The sequence below is a fragment of the Nomascus leucogenys genome, chromosome 2, assembly GCF_006542625.1.
Source record: "Nomascus leucogenys isolate Asia chromosome 2, Asia_NLE_v1, whole genome shotgun sequence".
Taxonomy (NCBI): Eukaryota; Metazoa; Chordata; class Mammalia; order Primates; family Hylobatidae; genus Nomascus; species Nomascus leucogenys.
The window spans coordinates 4,953,045-4,974,479 of NC_044382.1; the positions used below are offsets into that span (position 1 = coordinate 4,953,045).

Genomic DNA, 21,435 nt, shown 5'->3' on the forward strand with positions numbered 1-21,435 from the left:
CTAGCATTTTAGGACCCAAAGGGACCTAAGAGAGTGCTCAGACAGCTGGCTGCGTTAGGAGCTACCTGTGGCTGCTGAAGAAGAGTTTGCCTCAATTTAAAGAAAGAGCTATTCAAGGAATGAGGACCATGACCTTGGCTGCACTGACCAGCTGGGCTCTGGAGACTCAGTGAGGCTGCCCAGCCACCAACAGGCCTTGCACAATAGATCCACTGACCCAGCGGTCAGAGGTGACCCTAGGGGTCACTGGCCCGTGGCTAAGGAGGAGGAACACAGACCTGCGACCCCCTTTTCCCACGGACCACCCAGAGAGGCTGAGAGGGGATTCTGAGCTCAGATGGACAACCTCAGAGCCACTGGGAATTTGCCTGAGGCCACTGGGGTCAGGGTTAAATCCATACGCAAGCAGCATGGGCTGTGCATCTGCCATTTTCTAGGCTCTGTCACATGCATCTTTCTGCCAAATCTCATGGTGAGCCTTCAAGAATAGTACTATTAATATCCCCATCGACAGAGGGAGAAAGGGAGGCTCAGAGAGGTTAAGTGTCTCGCCGAAGCTCACACAGCTTCCAAGCAACAGAACTTTACTCAGTACTCAGTACGGGTTAACATTTATTCATTCACTCGATAACCATTTACAGCACAGCTACCATATGCTAGGCAGTGTTCTAGGTGCTTAGAATGCATATATGAGCAAAACAGGCAAAACCCTTTCCTCAGGGCATTACCATTTGAGTGCCACCATGCCACGGCTCGTACAGTTGCTATTGAAACAAACAAAATAAGACCCAGTTTTTGCCTTTGGGGAGTAGGTAGTCTAGTGGAGGAGGCACATATACAGAAAATTTCAAAGTACTGTGGAAATTTTAGGGTACTTTGATAGGGGTTAGCAGAGGGGGTGTGAGAATAAAGGGTGGATATCAGGGAAGGCTTCCTGGAAGAGGTGTTGCCTGAAATGAGCCCGGAAGGATCACTTAGGGACAGAAAAGTCATTCCATGTAGAATTCATGGTGGGTGACAGAGCCTAAACCCAGTCTTTTTTGCGTGCTGAGCACTGACCCAGACACTGGTGCTCAGACCTGACTTGTTCTCCCAGGTACAGCTTGAGCAAAGACACAGAGGCAGAAGGCAGGTTTTTGGTTCCATGAACTCTACATCTGGCTACTTACAAAGGGTGAAGAGGAACAGGGAGAAACATGGTTGAAAAGAACAGGCTTGGACTTCAGGACCCAGTAAAATGAGCGAATGCCATTTATGGTTACAAAGATAACTCTGCTGGGGGGCCAAACGGAGACCGAAATGGAGTGGGTGAGGATGGAGGCTGGGAGGAGATGGCTGCAGAGGTCCCGGCAATGACAGCGGTTGTGGGAAGCGGCAAACCCAAATCTTGTGCTCCCAACTGCAAATCCAGTGCTTTTTTAAAAAAATATATTTAAATAATTTATTTATTTTTGAGATGGAATCTCGCTCTGTCACCCAGGCCAGAGTGCAGTGGCACGATGTTGGCTCATGCAACCTCTGCCTCCCAGGTTCAAGCAATTCTCCTGCCTCAGCCTCCCAAGTAGCTGGGATTACAGATGCACGCCATCACATCTGGCTAATTTTTTATATTTTTGGTAGAGATGGGGTTTCACCATGTTGCCCAGGCTGGTCTCGAACTCCTGACCTCAAGTGATCCACCCACCTCAGCCTCCCAAAGTGCTGGGATGACAGGCATGAGCTACCATGCCCGGCCTTTTTTTTTTTTTTTAATTTATATTTTCAGAGGCAAATGATCCTTGCTCATTTAAAAAAAGGAAATAGAAAGTCAAAACAAAAATGCCTGTATCTGATGGGAAAGATAAGCCCAATGTTCTTTTTAAAAAACCTTTATTATGAAATATTTCAACTGAACATATGCAGTTTATATTGTTATAAAGCATAACAAGCAATCAAACAGCTGTGAACCCACCACTCCGTGTCAGAACTAGAACTTGCCAAAGCAGTCGGAGCTGAGGTGAGATCCACTCTGATGCCCTTCCCCGACTCCACGCCACCCCCCAAGACCTGACCACCTGACCACTCTGGGATTTCATTTTTGTCTCGTTCCCTTGCTTTGCTTTATGTCTTTACCAAATGTGAATGTGTGCCTAAACAATACAGTGCTTGATTTGCTTGTGTTTAAGCTTTTTTAAAAATATCACTTTGATCCTTCTGCTACTTACAATTCTAAATTTGATATTACGAGTCTCAGCCTCATGGGTGTTGATGTACGTGGCTGTTGCTGATTCACTCTCACCAGCACTTGGTGTGCTCCGTTGCCTGCATGCGCCCCTGCTGGTGTATCCGTTCTCCTGTTGGTGGGACTTTGGGTGGTGGTAGTTGCCGGTCATCTCCATGCTGCTGTTCTCTTGCAGGCCTCCAGGACACACGTGCATGAGTTCCTCTAGGAAACCATGGTGTACAACTGCTGGGTTGCAGGCCCAGGTTCTTGCCACTACTCTATCCTCCCAAGTAGGGTCCCGCTGGCCCCACTAAGGCAGCTGGCCTTAGTGCTGCCATGCTGGGCGCTCTGGGAGGGGCATCCCAGGGCAGACAGGCCCAGGCCAGCCACCCTGCCGCAGGCATTTCCCAGGACTCATCAGGCACCCAGCAGCCCCTCATCAGTGAGCAATACCAGAAATCTGCCAACTGGCTACTAACTAGGTCACAAGAGAGTATTGCTGTCTCACTCAGGGTTCGTTCCATTTCCTTCAGCACTTGGGCCAAGTAAGGCTCTGTTCACAGGCCACAAGACCCAAGGGAGATGGAAATCAGCTCACAGATGCTAAGCTGACTGCACACCAGGTAGTGTGCAAAGCCCCTTACATATATAATTCATTTAATCCTCATCCCTGACTGCACGAGGTAGGCACTATTATTAACCCCATTTTACAGATGAGAAACTGAGGCACAGGAAGTTGAAAATTTTGCCCAGACCAACATGTACAACTTCAAATCCAGAGAGTCTGGCCACTCTGCTCCTACTACTCTGCTACCCCATCTCTCAAGAGGGGAAAAGGACTAGCTCCTTGCCCAATCCTGAGGTTGTCAGCATTCTTTTACTTGCGAGGAAAACAAATGGAACTTGAATGAATATATGTAGAAAGACAGACTTATTAGCTGACAAAAATCAATAGAGAAAAGACAAGTTAGAAGCAGACCTCAGGGCCCACTGGGTCCAGGGAGGCAAAAGTGTCCCCTCCTCCATCTTCCTCCTCCATGTCTCTCTTTGTGCTGTCTTCATTCTTTCCTATCACAAAAGGGCCTCCTCCCCTGGGCAGGTAGGTGGCTGCCTGCAACTCTCACCTCACCTTCTCACAGATACGCCTATTTCTATTTTAGAAAACAAACAAACAAACCAAAAGCCAGAGAAGGATCCTGACGGGCCCAGGAAAGGGTGCTGATTAGCTTAGTCTGGGCCACCTGCCCATTTTTTATGGACTAAATGTTTGTGTGTCTCCAAATCGGTATGTGGAAGCCCTACCCCCCGTGTGACAGTATTAAGAAGTGGGGCCTCTGAAAGGTCATTAGGTTTCAGTGAGGTCATGAGGGTTGGGGGATCCGTGATGGAATTAGTGCCCTTATAAGAAAAGGAAGAGACACCAGAGTTTTCTCTCCACCATGTGAGGTTACAGCAAGAAGGCAGCTGTCTGCAAGCCCGAAGAGAGCCCTCACCAGGAGCCAAATCTGCCAGCACCCTGATCTTGGACTTCCAGAACTGTGAGAAATAAATTCCTGTTCCTGAAGCCACTCAGTCCGTGGGATTCTATTGGCAGTCGGGGCTGACTTAGACACTGTTCCTGGAGCAATGCTAGTGGCCTGGGGAAGCTGGGCCCTGGGACTGGTGCAGGGAGGGCCACGAGTCCCAGCCTATAGCAGCTGAAGCTGCATTTGTCCCCAGGAAGAGGACATCACAGACACAACCCCAGAGGCAGTGGAAGGGGGCATGAGTGATTGTGAGCAAGGCAACGGTCTAACAGGGCCCATCTGTGCCCAGGAGCAGAAGAAGCTAAAGGAGCCCTGGCCATGAAGAGAGCCCTCACCAGAAGCCAAACCTGCCAGGACCTTGATCTCCGACTTCCAGCCTCCTCCCTGGAAATGCACGACAGCACATATGGGTGGCTGTTCCTTCTTGAGCAAGGCCTGAGTCTTCACCCAGGATCCAACTAGACTGAAAGGAACTGTCTCTTTAATAGCACTCCTTCAGCATTCAGAGAAAAGAGATTTCCACCTGGTGTTTTTAACCAACACAACCTCCTTCTACACCCTAACCCATAGAGGGCCCTGGGACCAGTATAAGGAGAGTGGGTGTTAACCTGGGACTGCTAGAAGGAGCAGCAGCGCCTTGGGAGCAGGGCAGGAGAGTCCCCTCTTGACCTGCTGATTGCAAACACTGCAGCCAGGGAGACACTCACTCAGGCCATGCTGGGGAAGCCCAGGGGAGGCGCATGTCTTCATTCTGCTAAGGTAATAGGGCTCAGGCACAGGACAGGCGATTTGACATCAGAAAATCCTGCAGGGGCTGGCCTGGCCTCTAGATGCACGTCCTCCCCTTCAGACCCACCCCACACTCACCCAGCCCTGGGCTCTGGCCACTCCATGGACCCCATGGCAAAGGCCTGATATGTCCTCAGTGAATCCAGGTCAGAGAGCGGTCGAGCAGCAACTTGGGGAGCCAAGTGGATGAAAATCTGGACAAGAGAACAAAGCCAACCTGTTGGCCAAGGAAACTCAATCCGATTATGCCCCAGAACCCCCCGTGGCTGGGAGCAGCCGTGTGACAGAGAAGAAAGGGCGCTTTCATGGGCCCGGCCCTGCCTGCTGGCAAATGGGCCCAAGTGCCCTGCCCTCTCTCCAGTGGCCCCACAGGATTGTCTGGGTGTGGGGAAGGAACCCCTCCATTGAGTCTCAGAGGAGACAGGATGGGGGAGACGGGCATCAGGATAAGCCTTGGCCAATGAATACCTTCAAGGTTAAGGCTCTGGAGATTAAAAAAAAAAAAAAAAGCCTGTGCGCATTTGTCCTGGAAATTGGCTCATGGACAGATTAAATTTAGGAGTAACTGGGGCAGATACGCAGGGAAGCATGTTTCCTTAATGAGCCTGTCTTTATTTAACTGCTTAATCATTTACTGGGCCAAAAAATCTGGAGGTGACTCCGAAAGTCACGATGGTTAAGACAGTGACGGAGTGAGCCCTTGTTGGGCCATTTCAGGGCCTGGCTCTGGTGACATCAATTCCCTGCTCCTGCCCCTGATGGGGCAAGGAGGGGCTACACTCACCACCAGGATAACCCCAACGTGGGTTATCAGCCACTTGGTTCCAGAACAGTTTTGCTTTGCCATTTCATTGTCCTCAAAGGGAGGCTCCTGGGATGGGCAATGTTGATTTGGGTGAGGCTTCCTCTTCTTGCCCTGACACCTCCTTCCTCCAGCCTCCTTCATTGCCTCTACTTCACTTCTCATTCACTCATTCATTCATTCATTTGTTCAACTGTTTACACTAACATATGCCATGCACTGTGATAAAGCCCAGGAAACACAGTGTGGCAAAGCCCGAGGTAGCGGTTGCCCTTGTGAAGCTGCTTACGGTCACGTGGAGAAGGCCGATTTTAATCAAGTAATTCCAAATTCGCTCTTTACGACTGCAGTAAATGCATTGAAGAAAAAGTGAAGAAAACTGGGCCCAGGGTAGAAGGAGGGGGGTGATGCGTAGCCGGAGCACGGGACAGTTTTAGGGCAGTAAAACTATTCTGTATGGTACCGTAATGATGGGTATGGAGACAACGCATTTGCCAAAACCCATAGAACTGTCTAACGCAGAGAAGGAACCCTAAAGTAAGCTATGAACTGGAGCTAATAAGAGTGTATCAGTATGGGTTCACCCATTGTAACAAATGCACCACACCAATGCAAGAGGTTAGCAATGGGGCAGACAACTGGGAGAGTGGGCGGAGGGGACATACTGAAACTTTCTGTATTTTCTGCAAACCTAAAACGGCTCTAAAAAATAAGGTCTACTTTTTTAAAAAGTGAAGAGAGCTATGAGATGATATTAAGGAACTTATCTACACTTGGGGGTCTGCAGAGGTGCTACTTGAAACTGGACTCTGATTGACCTTCATCTGGCCATGGCTGCAAGGTCTGCCTGCAGGTCTCCTTTCCTCTGCAGGGTGTGGGGACCCACTGTTTAGTGAGTGCCTGTCACCTGCAGCTCATCGCCGGGCACTGCCCACCTGTCCCATTTGTGATGTGGGGGTGAGCTTCCGGGGGTATACTAGAACTAAGATAAGGAAGGCGAGGGGAAGGAAAAGGGTATAGCTCAGAACAACAGAGCCAGCATCATAACTTAATTTTATATTTTTGGAAGACAAAAAAACCCTTTCATTTCATAATACAAATTGTGGGAAAGTTGGACAAAGTGTTCTTGGCTGGTAAGTGTGCATGAAATACTTATCGGTGGGGCGGTATAGAGAGGTGGAGTCTTCCACGAGGAAGGCAGAGATGTTTTTGTTTAGCAAAAGGGACACGGGCTAGAAAAGTCTGGAAACACTGCACCATCTCATGTGAACTCATTGCCACACAGTGAGCAAGATAATAGAGTCCTCGCTTTCCAGAAGGGTCAACCGAGGCTCAAAAAGTTTATGTCACATGTTCATGTCACACAACTAATAAATTACAGGGGCAGAATTGGAACTCCAACTAGACACACAAATGTAATAGCCATCACGGCTAACAGGGTTGTGTAAAGGGCTCTAGTGGACATTAGGGGCATTCTTTGGGGGACTTAAATTCATGGACAGAGTGTCAACTGGGGATTGGGCTCTGGGCTCGTCACCCTCTGCCTTGATAGCATGTGTGGGACAATGGCAGGGAGTCCCCCGTGGCAGACAGTCCTTCAGGAGAGAGAGGAACCTGTGATCTTGATGCAGTCTAGAAGCTAGAGGCACCAGCCTACGAAGTAGAGTAAAAGCCTCATTCGTCTGGACGTCACCAATGCTGTGGGACACTGTTACCCTGACCTGGGCTGAGCTGAGGTCCAGGCTGCTCCTAGGTGCTAAGAAAGGGCTATAGAGCAAGTAATAGAATAAGATGGGTGAGAGAACACCTAACCGATTTCAGCTAACGCTGCAAGTGTTTTGGATATTTGTTTCTAAAAGAAAACTAGGTGTGATCAGACATAGTGACTCATCCCTGTAATCCCAGCACTTTGGGAGGCTGAGGTTGGAGGATGGCTTGAAGCCAGGAGTTCAGTGAGCATGATCACACCACTGCACTCTAGTCTTAGTGACAGAGCAAGCCCCTGTCTCAAAAATCAATCAATCAATCAGTGTAGGAGCAAATAAAATCATGTAGTGGATGATTTCAAATGCATGTTCCCTTCTTTCTCCAAAAAAGCAGATCCAAGGGGACTTCCAATAGGCTATGTGTCATTAGCAGTGTTAGGACATGAAAACAATAAGCATGACACAACCTACTTGGTGCAGTCCCATTGGGCTCTTTGCCCAATGGGACGTGTCCCCATCTGCACTGTCCAATAGAGTGGCCACTCTCCACATGTGGCTACCGAACACCTGTGATGAGGCTACCGTGCAAAAGGAACTGTGCTTAATTTAACTTAATTATCTGTTGAAAGTAAATAGCCACATGTCTCAACTGGCTACTGCTTCAGACAACACAGACTTAGATGGTTCCCTGAGGTGGTGTGACTTCTCTCCTTATTTAGTTCAAATTCTTACTCTGAAGGCTGCAGCCTAGCAGCAGCTCGCCTCCATGGGATGGCCCACTGTCCCAGAGGCTTGCATGCCTCCTGAATTGGCACAAAAGCCTGGGAGGGAGGCCCATGAGAATACCTGTGGCCCAGAGAGGAAAGGGACTTGCCCAAGGTCTCGCAGCTCTGAGGGGGCAGAATGGGACTCCGATGTGAAGCCCCTGAGGCCCGTGTTTTCACCTATGCCCTTGTGCTCCAAACTACCTGGCAGAAGAGGCATTTATTTCTCCAGGTCAGCAAGCAAGACTGGCTGGCTTAGGATGGCCCTTATGGCTACTGCGAGCTATAAGAAATAAACATTTGCTACCAACAAACAAATATAAATACATACATATGTATATGCACGCGTGTGTGTGTGTGTATCAAGCACCAGGCCCTGGGGCCACCACACTTCAGAGATAAGTCAGGCTCCCTCCTGCCCCCTCTGGAGCTTCCAGCCCAGTGAGCACATCACAGGCACCCAGGTGCCTGAGCTGTGAGGATGGGGCTTTGGAGACAAGGGGACAAGCCAGGAGTCCTTGAGTCCCTAGTATCTGATCCTCAAAAGGCACTCTGCACTCAAAAAAAAAAAAAAAGAAAAAGAAAAAAGAAGGAAGAAAATAAATGAGTTTCAACTGACAAATAGGCTTGGGAATCACTGAAAACAATATTTCTCCTCCAGGAGTCTGACAAATGCTCCTTGGCATCTTAAAGAAAGGGACAGGGAGGAGAGAGGCAGTCGGAGGAGTGGACAGAGGCCTGGATTTAGCCTGTGTCACTCCAAGTCCTTGCTCTGTCCCACCTACCAGCTGGGTGACTTTTGGCAGGAGCCTCTCCAAGATTAAGTCTGTGCATCTGTGAAACAGGAATGAAGCGAGTACTACATCTTTGATACGCCAGGGCGTGGGTCTGCGCCTGGTCTTGGGTGATGCTCAGTGAATTACCGAGTTTCTTTTTCTTTCCCCTGGTTGGGAAGTGGAGGGCAAGGAGGGGAGGGGAATAAAGGGAGGTTAAACAATGATTATCTGTCTGGCCAGCCTGGGCAGGCCTTGACCATTAGGTAAGGAATGGGGACCTCTAATTAGCAGTCACCTGCCTCCTTGCAGAGCATGCAGCATCCTGGACAGTGGAACTGAGCAAAGCCCGTGCACTCGGCCCCGAATCTCCCAGCTCTTCACCTGCCCAGGGTTCTATCCCAGCTTGGTGTCCTCACCTGCAAGCACAGGGTAGCTTCACAGCAAGACCTGGCCTGCCCTGCACGTCCACACAACAGGAGCCCACCATGGCCCAAGTCATCCAGCCACACCAAGTCCTGCAGGAGAACATGAGCAACCTCCCGGGGCCATGAGGCAAGCCCTTAGGAACGAGCGTTGACACACCCTCCAGTTTTCTGGCCGAGGCAAAATTAAAATGTAACACCACCTCCCCGAGGCCACCTCTGTGGATGGCAAATCAGGAAAGCTGGGCTGAGTTCTGGTTTTGCAACCTTTCTAGCTATGGACACAGTCACCTCCTTTCACATCCTATGTCCTAGCTAAAAGACACTAGGAAAGCAAATTCACCTATCCAAGCTTCCATTTCCCCATTAGAAAAATGAAAGTGAAAGGCCAGGCGTGGTGGCTCACCTCTGTAATCCCAGCACTTTGGGAGGCCGAGGCGGGTGGATCACGAGGTCAGGAGATCGAGACCATCCTGGCTAACATGGTGAAACCCCGTCTCTGCTAAAAATACAAAAAAATTAGCCGGGCGTGGTGGCAGGTGCCTGTAGTCCCAGCTACTCGGGAGGCTGAGGCAGGAGAATGGCGTGAACCCGGGAGGCGGAGCTTGCAGTGAGCCAGGATCACGCCACTGCACTCAGCATGGGCAAGAGAGAGAGACTCTGTCAAAAAAAAAAAAAAAAAAATGAAAGTGAGACTATCTACCTCTCCTATTTGGGCAGTACTGGGCTTACAGTAAGGATTGGCTAGGCTGGTGGTCTTCAAAGTGTGATCCCGGGACCAGCAGCACCAGCATCACTTGGGAAGTTGTTAGAAATGCAAATTCCTGGGTCCCACCTCAGACCTGCTGAATCAGTAACAATGGGGGTGGGACCCAGCAATTTATGCCTTAATGAGACCACCAGGGATTTCTGACACTTGCTCAAGCTTGCCGAGCACTGCGTTAAGTGGTAGCTGTCTGGGGGTTGTTGATAGTCTCAAAAAACCCTGCAAGCTGAGTCTGACTATAGCAAGGCTTGTGGTCAGACAAACAAGGGAGAAGTCCTGTTATCTCCACTTTTCGCCAGTGGCCTCAGGCAAGCTGGTTGGTCTCTCTGAGCCTCAGCTTTCTCAGCCTTCAAATGGGAGTAATACTTGACTGGCAGATTGCCCTAAAGCACCTCAGCTTACTTGAAGCCCTGATCTGGGTGCCTGGAACTTTAGAGCTGCTTGCTAACTAGAAGTTACTATTACTGCTGTTGTGGTTATTGTTTTCTTCTTAAACCATCAGATGCCAGAGATTTTTGTTTCTTTTCTTTTTTTTTTTTTTTTTTTTTTTTGAGACAAGATCTTGCTCTGTCGCCCAGGCTGGAGTGCAGTGGCGCAATCTCGGCGCAATCTTGGCTCACCGCAAGCTCCGCCTTCCGGGTTCACGCCATTCTCCTGCCTCAGCATCCCGAGTAGCTGGGACTACAGGCGCCCGCCACCACGCCCGGCTAATTTTTTTGTATTTTTAGTAGAGACGGGGTTTCACCGTGTTAGCCAGGATGGTCTCGATCTCCTGACTTCGTGATCTGCCCACCTCGGCCTCCCAAAGTGCTGGGATGACAGGCGTGAGCCACCGCGGCCAGCGCCAGAGATTTTTGTTTCTAAAAATGGTCAAGTTTCTCTGGCATAAATCTCCGCTCATAATGCCATCATACCCCAAAGAAAGTCCCCAAAAGGACTGACAAGTAAATTGCCAAAGGGCCCTCTGCTACCCATCAGAGGGTGGGCTTTCCAAGTTTGAATAAGGCAGAGATTTCAATTACCCAGGATTACAAAGGAGGGCCTCGGATGCACCATATGGCCCGGGCCTGGCCGCCCATCGTCCTGCATGATCGGAGACTCTCATGTGAGATATTAACATAATATCCCTTCCAAAAGTGATTACAGAGTTGCAGGCAGCAGAATGTCATTTGGTGGCCGTGGCCCGCTCTCATCAGCAGCAATGACTAAACAAGCTAATCAGATCAGCACAAATTTGCACACGAGCCCAGCCGCCGGGCCTGGATATCATTTCGGTGAAGGCGTAATCCTGCCTAGGATGACTTGACTAATGGGCTCCCGTTGGGCAGCCAGGCCAGCCCGCAGGGCGAGGGCGGCAGCACCCACAGGAAGCCACAGCCAGGGGCCCGGAAGGTACCGAGGCTGTGGGAGCAAACAGTAAACAGAGGGGGAGGGGAGGCAGGGAAGACACCTGTGCATTCATCACTCCAGTCTCAGTATGGGTGTGTGTGGCGGGGGGGGGGCACCCCATGCACCTCCCCTAGCCTCCTGAGAACACTGGCTCCAGAGCTGCTTTGTTTCAAGCCTCAGTTCTGTATTTTACTGAGTGTCCTTGAGCAAGATACTGAACACCTCTGAGCTCAGTGTCCTCATTCATAAAAATGGGGATAGTGTTTGATCTTAATTATTGAGGCTGCTATGAGGATTCGATAAAATAATATAAATAAAGTGCATCGCACAGTGTCTGATGCAAGGAGTATTCAGTGAATGGCAGTTGTTACAACTATTATTACTGTTCAACAGTCTTCACCATAGACCTTCCACGGGCCAGGCCCCAGGTCCTGGGAAAGTCAAATTAAGGAAGGCCCTGTACTTGCCTCAAGGTGTGCATAATAAAATGGGGCAATGGACCCGTAACCAGATAGTCACGCTATCCTGTGGGAAGTGCTGTGGGGGCCGCAGGGGGTTGAGAGCAAAGCGGGGGTGCATCCACCCTGGGGCCCCAGGAAATGGTGCTAGAGAAAGTGAGGCTACAGCTGATTTCTGGACACTGAGTGGAGTTTCCATAGCAGCCTGGCCAGGAAGTGGGAGTCCCGTGAGAGGGCAGACAGGTGCCTGCTGTGAGGGATAGAAACTGGGGGCGTTTACCTTCCTGCTCACACGCCAGCAGGCCATCTGCCCAAAGACCGAGGGCTTCTCAAGTTTGAGGCAAGATCAGAACTTGCAGCAATGTCTGAAGAGGCTGGGATAAAGAGGACACATTTCCAGGTGTGTAAATGACAGAGGGTGCAGAGGGAAGCATTGCAGGTCCTCAGGAATAAAAAGATAGTAGAGGAGGTGCCCACTGGCAGCCTGGAGGACTGGTTTCCTGCATGTTTTGGGGCAAGCCCCGCCCTGTCTCCACACTCCATTTGCAGAGTGGAGGGCCAGCAGGCTCAGTGCCTCCCACGTGCACTGACTTTCCTTCTATTCCACAACACTGCCACAGCCTAGGAAGCCTGCGGCATTCATGACTTAAGACTTGTCTTCCAACCCTCTTAAAACCTAAATCACTACCTTAAAGGAGGTCTTTATAATGTTACTGTCATTCATGAGCCGGGACCATTTGCCACTGATAGAAGGTAACAGTAAAAATAAAATGAAAACTGAATGAGGAAGGTTACATGCTTTAGTTAGAGGCTGGTCCTTCCTAAACACTTGGAGGGGTGGGTGGAAGGAGACTGGCAAGTGTTAGGGGACGTGTTAAAGAAACGCCAGCACCAAGGTGAGACCCTTCTCCCTGTGTGATCACAGGCTTGAAGGAGAACTGAAGAGGTACTGCAATCCTCACTGCTTAACATGTTATTTAGAACCAGGCTTATGCACCATCTCCCTGTCCGCGCAGACCCCAAGTAATCACCCCCATCTATTGCCCCCCCTACACACACACTTTGGAAAATGCTGGTACCAATAATCTGGATAAGCTATAAGACCTTCAATGCTGTGAATTCAACTCTTCGGAATAGGTAGGAGTGACTGGATGTGAAGCACCAGGTCACTGCACCTGTCCTCCTCTCTGAGCCCCTCCCTAGTCTTACCCAGTGAATGCAGACCTGGTGCCACTCCTGAGAGGTGCTGAGCCCAGCCATGGGGCCCTGGTATGGTTCCATAGATGGCAGTGTTCAGTGTGGTCTCCTCAGATTCTGGGCTGGAGGCATCTCAGGAAGGCCATCCCGTGACCCTCTCATGGTCCTACATCAGGGATACCTGTTTCCGTGGCCTCCCTTCACCCACCAGCCCAGCTCAACCTCTACCTGCAACTCTAGCCCTGTGACTTCACCCCTCACCCCCAGAATGGAGGCAAAGCTCACCGAAGGCCAAGGCTGCCCCGACTACCTGGCTCCAGCTGCTTGCCTCATCTGACTCCCCAGCTGCCTCCCTTTTCTCCAAAGACCTGGCTTCAAATCCTACCTCTGCTACTTGCCTGCTGGGACCTTGGACCACTCACTTCACCTCTCTGAAACTCAGTCTCCTCATCTGCATCTTCATCTCATCAGCTACAATGTAACTGATCTCATGAGTTTTTATTTTTTGAGAATCAAGTGAAATGATGCAGGCAAACTCACTGAAATGCTGCTCAAGGGACTGAACAAATGAATGAGTGAATAATTGAATGAATGAATGAACCTAGGAGGCTTCTAATAGATGAAGAACTGGATGCAAAGTCTAGAGACCAGGGTTCAAGCCCCAGTCCAGAACTTTTACTCCCTGAGCTTTAGTTTCCCTAACTGCCAGCAAAAAGATGAAATTTAGATGACCACAGAGATTGTTTCCAACTTTAAATGCTAAACTATGATTCAGGGTGTGAGACCAGCAAGCATACTTTTGCAAGCCCTTGCACAAAACCCAAAGCACAGGAAAGCACAGGCTACACCTATAATTTCTCCAAAGCTGGGAGGCATAGGCAGGAAGGAGGTTGGCTGAAGAGGCAAGGCCAGATGAAAAAGCAGTCTCTCTTTTGCGGCAGAGTTGGCAAATGTTTAATAGCACAGGTAAAAATCACAGCCCTGCCATTTCCTAGCTGTGCAATTATCTTAAGAAAGTAATGTGAGTTGTGGGCCTCAGTTTTCCTCATCAGGATAATGGGCATAATTTCACCATCCTCTCTGGCATGTTATGAGGATGGAAAGAGAGTGTTGACTCTTACTACTTGCTCATTCTTGCTACCTACATGTAGCAAACTCTCTACAAACGGTAATATGCTTACTTTTTACATTTTAAATGACTGTTATCCTATTATAAGCAACAACCTTCACGCTGAATACAAGGGTCTAAAACTAAAGGCGGGAAGGGCCCCTTAGTGACGGCAAAGGAGTTTAGAGGTGCTCTGTTCTTCCACATCCTCCCCCCACACACATCTGGCCACCTGACGCAGCGAAACCTGCATGGGCCCAGAGGGATGACAGAGGTGATCCTGAGAGATGTGTGTGAGAGAGAGGAGCCCAGCTGAGAGAGGAGCCCGGTCTTAGAGATGGACAGTGGCTCTGTCCAGCTCCTGCCCCTTCTCAGTCTAGCTGAGTGTACTCTGCCCTGGGCCCCTGGAGGCTGGTGTGGAGACCCCCAGCCCTCACCCTTCACACACTCACATCCCTGACTCCTCTCAGGCCCACGTCACCACCTCAATAAACAGAAATTGAACATGCACAGGCAGATGTGTGTGTTGGTGAGCACACAGCAGGCTGAGAGGTTACCAGTGTCGGAGGGAAGATGAGACCCCGAGTCTGAATCCTGCTGCCACCAACTCTGCAACCAGTGCAAATGACTCCACCCCTCCGGGCCTCAGTTTCCTCCTCTGTAAATGAGGAAATGTTGTGAGGATGAAGTTAAAAACCATGCAGGGAGCCCAATTAGCACAGAGTCCGGGTCACAGTTCACACTCCGTCAATTCCATCTTTTTAAAAACATTTTTAAGGGATCACAGGTATATTTCCCTTCCCTACCTCACAGGTGGAAACCTGGGATTAGTAAAGGTGAAATCAGGAAGGAAACGTCGGCTCTTAACAACAACACCCTGGCTTTCTGAGTGAGGAAGCAGTACAACAACATGGGAAATGGGGTTAAAGCTGGGCCTGTTCACCCTGGCTGCACATTTGAGTCACCTGGGAAGGTTTGGAAAACCCAGTGTGGGGGCCACATCCCTGGCCAGCTACTTCAGACCCGCTGGGGTGGCAGGGGTGGAGGATTATGTTAGGCTCCCCAGGGACTTTCAGTGTGGAGCCAGGCTTGAGAACCAAAGGCTTGGATCCAAAGGACAAGCTTGGGTTCAGACCAGACCAGCCCAGGTTGAATCCTGGCTCTATTCCTTATCAGTGTGGCCCTGTACAAGTCACTCAATGCACTCGAGCCCAGGTGTTTTAATTTGTGCAAAAAAATGGGAATGATGCAGAGATTCAGTGAGACATCCGGTGAAAGCATGAGGCCAGGCATATATTAAGCACTCAATAAATGAGAGCCTGCTACCATATGGGGGGCCTTCCAACCAATTTATATGTACAACAAATAGGACACTTAGTGAAGGCAAATGCAGCCACAAACCATTACAAGACCATTACATTTACCTATGTATTTATTTACTTTTATTTGCTTGTTGATGTTTGTTAAACCCTACTTTGTTGTATTAATAGGAAAAAATGTAAGACTGCCATGTATATCTGCATTACAAATATCTATCCTGAAGTTATTCAAAATAGCACCTTTTGCTAGCAGACATGACTGCCTCTGGCTTGGTTCCTCATTATTGAAAGGGACATCTAGCTGGGCACAGTGGCTCAGGCCTGAATCCCAGCACTTTGGGAGTCCAAGGCGGGCAGATCACCAGAGGTTGGGAGTTCGAGACCAGCCTGACCAACACGGAGAAACCCCGTCTTTACTAAATGTAAAAAATCAGCGGGATATGGTGCACATGCTTGTAATCCCAGCTACTTGGGAAGCTGAGGCAAGAGAATTGCTTGAACCCAGGAGGCAGAGGTTGCGGTGAGCCGAGATTGTGCCATTGCACTCCAGACTGGTCAACAAGAGCGAAACTCCATCTCAAAAAAAAAAAAAAAAAAAGAAAGGGACATCTCTTTGAGCTGTGTAGTGGAGCTGGGTGCTCACGAACTCAGGCGGGCCTGATCCCCTGTGACAGCTGCTCCTTCCCATGTTCTCAGATGGGCCCTCATGCCCACCAGCCATTTGCCTGGTATTGGGAGAAGCTGCTTTGGGACCCTGCAAACCTGTCCTGCTTACAGAGACAATCACAGCTCACAGGCCACCAGTGCCTGGTGCAGGGTGGCTGGCAGAATGTTCCAGAAAGGACAGTGCATGCAGGAGGACTCAGGAGAGCCAGGTTCCAGGCTTGCCACTGGTGAAGCTCACTGGCTATGTGGCTCAAGCAGCTCCTTCTGCCTCTCTGAGCCTCAGTGTCCTGTCTCTAAAATGGGGATGGCCAAGGCTGCCTGCCTACTCCACCCAGTCCTCATGTGGTTTCAGGGTGAAAAGGGTGGAGGGCACTGGATTTGTTTGCTGTGGCTGATGTGACAAATTACCACAAATTGGGTAGCTTCAAACAGCCATTTATCATTGAAGCATTCCAGAGGCCGGAAGTCCAAAGTCCAAGCGTGGGTGGGGCTGCACTCCCTTTGCAGGCTCCAGTGGAAAATCCTTCCTTCCTCCTCCAGCTTCTGGTGCTTGTTGGCATCCCTTGGCTTGTGGCTGCATCTCTCTAATCCCTGTCTCCAGTCATTATCTCTGCTTCTCCTGTCAGGCTTTTCCTCTCTGTGTCTATTATAAGGACACTTGTCATTGGATTTAGGGACCACATGGATAATCCAGGATGACTGCATCTCAAGATCCTTAACTTAATTACATCTGCAAAGACCCCTTTTCCAAACAAGGTCACATCCATGAGTTCCTGAGATCTGGATGTGGGCATATCTTTTTTTCCAGTGGCGGGGAGCAGTGTCAACACTCAGCCCACTGTAAGCAGCTTGTAAGTCATTTTAGTGAACCTGAACTGCACCCTATTGCTAGGGGCAGTAGATTTGAGAGTGCATGCCAGCCCGATGGGTTGGTGACGGTGTCCTGGAGAGTAAGAGCACATGATAAAGGAGCACCTAGTATTTGCTAGGCAGTGCACTGAGTACTTTGACAATTTATCTCATTTTATCTTCATAGCAAGAGACATTTACCTTCCCCTTCCTCAGATGGGGAACCTACCTGAGGCTGAGAAGCACGAAGTGACTTGGCCGAAGTCACTCTCATAGTAAGAAGTGGAGCTGGCATTTGAACCCAGGCAGGCTGTGATTTCACAGGCCATGCTCTTAACCACTGCTATCCACTGCCTCCCACAGATACAAGCGGGCCTGAGGTTGGCAGGGAAAGAGGCACAACTAAGAACCACATGTGGCAGGAGGCCTGGTAGGTCACATCCGTGCGTAGTTACAACAATAATGGTAACTAATGTTAATAATAATGTTAATAATAATCACAGCTAATGATGATGACACTAACATTACATGTGGTGTTGTGATCATGGGAGCTTCCTACAGCCAGACACCGTGCTGCGCACTTTTAATGTATTATCTCATTTAATCTCACTAGCACTCTGTGAGGAGGAACCTACTATTATCCCCATTTACAGGCTGGCCCAAAAATCCATGGACTGTAATATGACAACTCACAAAAACAAAGAACTCACAGGGAGAAGAGAACAGGGTGGAGAAACCACAAAGCTGGGGAAAATTACTAAAAAGAAATGTGTTTCAGAAGGTCCTGGTTTTCAGCTTGGCCCTTGCCCCCTCACTGAGTAAGACTCCAGCACCCTGCTGTCTGCATCTCATTTCCAGAGAGGGCTCAAGGAAGCCCCAAGTCCAACCTGCCCAGAACCGAGCATGTCATCTCCCTCCCCAAGACACCCCAACCGCAGCAATCCTTGTCCATCAGGCCCCCAGGCCAGAAACTCTGGCTCCCCTCCCTCCCCAGTGGTCCCCATCGAGCAGGTAACATCTTGCTGATTTTAACTCCTGTGCAGCCCTCAAGTGCACACCCGCCTCCCATTCCTGCACAGTGCCCCAGTTCAGGCCCTCACCACCTTGTTCCTGGGCCACTGCCCAAGTCTCCCCCGACTGCTCTCTGGACTTCTGATACTTTTCCAACTCCCCACTCATTAAATCCATCCCCCTCTCATTAGCTGGTGTGAATTCCGGAAAATTGAGTTCCAGCCATGTCATGCTCATACTCGTGACCCTTCCAGGCCTGCAGGACCTAGTTCACACTGCTTAATTGCATGTACAGTACATGCCATTATCACCTGCCACTTCCTCCCTCTTCAGCCTTATCTTCCACCCCTCCTTCAGTCACGACTCAGCTCCCCAGCACCTGGTTGTAGCTCCCCATCTACAATGTTCTGTTTGCACCTCAGGGCCTTTGCACAGGCAGGTCTCCCTGAGGAAATGCCATTCCCACCTTCCTGGTCTCTCTGTCCCATTTTCCAGCTTGCATACTCTTTGAGGGCAGGGACTGTGTCTGTCTCGTTCACAGTTTTATCCATAGTCTCAGCATAAAGCCTGGGTCATAGGAGGGGATTTTTTTTGTTTTTTTTTTCTTTCTTTTTTTTTTTTGGTTTTTTGTTTTTTTGAGACAGAGGCTTAGGCTGTCACCCAGGCTGGAGTAAAGCGGGGTGATCTCAACTCACTGCAACCTCTGCCTTCCGGGTTCAAGCGATTCTCCTGCCTCAGCTTCCCAAGTAGTTGGGACTACAGGCGTGCGCCACCATGCCCAGCTAATTTTTGTATTTTTAGTAGAGACAAGTGTCACCATGTTGGCCAGGCTGGTCTCGAACGCCTGACCTCAAGTGATCCACCTGCCTCGGCCTCCCAAAGTGCTGGCATTACAGGCAGGAGCCACAGCGCCTGGCCTTTTGGGTTTTTTTTTTTTTAATGTTTTAATTAATTGCCAATATTTCAATGTTGGATGATTTCATAAAAATTCAAATTCAGGCTTCTCTTGAAGGTATTGGGATCTGGCAACCCTGAGCCTGGTCCCTGAATGACAAGAATGGGCTGGGGTGGAGTAGCTGCTGCCCCTTCCACCAGGTCACTGGCTGTCCAGTCCTCACTGGCCCACCCAGCCCACTTCATTCATCTTTGTCACCTGCCTGGCCCTTCTGGTTGTTTGAATTTTCAGGTGTCAGACACATCGAATTTAGCTATGAAATTCTTCACTTATGCACATACTTATTTGGTCTCCAATATGGGGCATGCCACATATCAGAGGCCAAATAAGCCGACACTTACATCAGATTAAACCTGCTTTTCTTAGCAAAGAGAGAAACAAGATCAGTCACAAAGAGTCATTTATGCCCATGAGATTTTAAAAAGCACAAGCTGTCCAAAGTCAGCACAGGCATCCTCATAATGAGGACAGAGGGACGGGTCCTCTAAAGCAGCACTTCTCCAACTTTAATATGTGCAGAAGTCACCTGGGGCGTCTGCTAAACTGCAGGTTCACATGCAGTGGGTCTGGGACGGGGTGTGAGACCACGTTTCTAACCATCTCCCAGGTGAGGACAATACTGCTGGTCCCTGGACACACTTTCCGTAGCAAGGCTCTGTGACATCCCTGCAACAAACTAGAGGGTCCTAACCCCCAGATAGCTCGGCCATCTCCTGGAGGCAGTGCCACCACCCCTCCTGCCTGGACAGAATGTGTTCTAGGTCATTCAGGTATTCTTGGAACCCACCTCTGGTGTCACCACTGGGGCTGAAGGTAGGAAGCCCTTTGCTTGGAATTCCCAGCTGCTTCACTGTGGTCCAGGACGGGGAAACATGGGAAGCAAGGGACACACAGCAAGAGGAGTGGGGTGACAGTGGGGGTGAGGGTGGGGGTGATGAGTTGGGTGGGATGAGGTGGGGTGGGGCACGAGTGGTGTGAGGATGGGTGGGGTGGCAGGGCCCAGCTATTTATGCCTTTACAAGTGCCTTCCCCATTCCCCACTCCCTACCACCCTTGAGTCCCAAAGTGGGTTGTCTCACAGGGTCTAAGATGCTCCCAGAGGGACCAGAAGACCTGGGATCGAATCAACCTTAGTCACAAACCCCAAATTGCAAGTGTGGTGTTTTGAGCAGCCTTCACAGGCAAGCTCATGTTCCCGGCCTGCATATTATTTTTCCAGGCAGCAGGAGGGAAACCCTTTGCCCTCCCACATCAGGGATCTCAGAGGAAGCAGAAAGAAACTGACACAGGCAGAATGGGTCTCAGGGGCTTCTCACCCTGAGCCCGTAAACAGGAAGTGCAGCTATACTCTCAGGAACACCCTGGTGTTTTCCGGTTTGTTTTGCTGCCTTTGGGCCCATTCAGATAAACAGGGGAGAGGATTGCCAGAAACTCACTGAGCCGTTCATGGCACTCCCTATCTCGGCAAGGTTTGGTGATACCAAGGCTGCTGGCCAAGGATTTGCATGGGGGGAGGGACGGGGCCCGTGCTATCGGCTGCAGGGAGGGTCCCACCTTCCCCAAAGTCCCCTTCTGCCATGCCCTAAAAGAAATATTTCTTGGGGCCATCAAGGGTGGAGAAGCCAACCTGTCCCTGGTGGCTGCAGCTGGCGTAAAGCTGGCTGCAGCAGCGGGCAGGAGGAAACAGGAGATGGGGTGCCAGGCCCGTATCAGGCTGCCTGCTCTTGGCTTTCATTATTGTCCTATGTTTTCAAAGTACCAGCTCCGGAGGGGGCAGGGGAGGGTAGAGTTTTGGGACTTGTTCGGCCTAGGTATACATAAACAGCAGCAGACAAAATGTCCTTTATCAGCTATTTCCCAGGAAACAGGGAGAAAATTCTTCTCAGCGCCAGATGATTAAAGAAGAGACTCACCCTTCTAGGAGACAGCCCTCTCTTTTTCCCTCTCCCCTTTGCGAAACACTAAGTCACTGTTCCGGATACCCACCAGGAGGGTCCCTGTTGGAGAGGAGGCAGCCGCAGGGCTGGAGGAGGAGGTCAGCTGCTAAGGGGACCAGTTCACTGCCAGCCAGGGCACAGAAATTCTTTCCCAGGAAAGGGGATGTTACGTAGCCTGCTGGGTAAACTGGAAATTATTAACCACGGGATGAGTAGAATCAAAAGGTTTTGAAAACTGGTTGTTGGCTCTACTGGGAGTTGCAAGCATGCTAGGGAAAAAAATATTACAAATCTATTTGGAAGTTTTTTTCCCCCTGAACCAGGAAGAGGCGTTTCTAATAATTCTGTCAAGTAAAGCTGTCCAGTGTTCTTTCCTGCTGGTATGTCAAGGGTGGTTTTGTTATTTCTTCACACAGATGGCCAAGGGAAAAATGTATTTTTCTTTTCTTTCTTCCTGTTTTTTTTTCCCCCCCAAAAGAATTTGAGTCTTTCTAAGCTGGCCATTTCTTATTTTTCTCCTATTTCTGATTGAGATAAAATGGTGACTTCAAAGGGCCTTTGAGACCACTTACATCACAGTAGAGTTTGAGGTTCCCTCTCATCATAAAAATAATAGGTGCCACCTCCCGCCATGGTCAGTGAGTGTCTGGATCTGCGTGGGTGCCTCACAGCAGGGCTTCTCCAAGGCATGATGTGCGTGCAGACCACTTAGGGATCATTAGAAGAGCCTGACTCAGCAGTTTAGGGCCCTCGGTGCCGGCATTTCTGACCACTCCCATGGGGTACCCATGC

General features: G+C 49.8%; 1 long non-coding RNA gene across 1 annotated transcript; it reads right to left on the reverse strand.

Moving 5' to 3' along the window:
* Positions 1-4,454: 4,454 nt before the first annotated feature.
* LOC115837246 lies at positions 4,455-20,787 on the reverse strand. The gene is made up of 3 exons (XR_004032269.1): positions 20,693-20,787; positions 8,576-8,733; positions 4,455-4,712 (listed from the first exon to the last, which is right to left on the reverse strand). It is a non-coding gene; the product is annotated as an uncharacterized LOC115837246 (long non-coding RNA).
* Between the last annotated feature and the right edge of the window lie 648 nt (positions 20,788-21,435).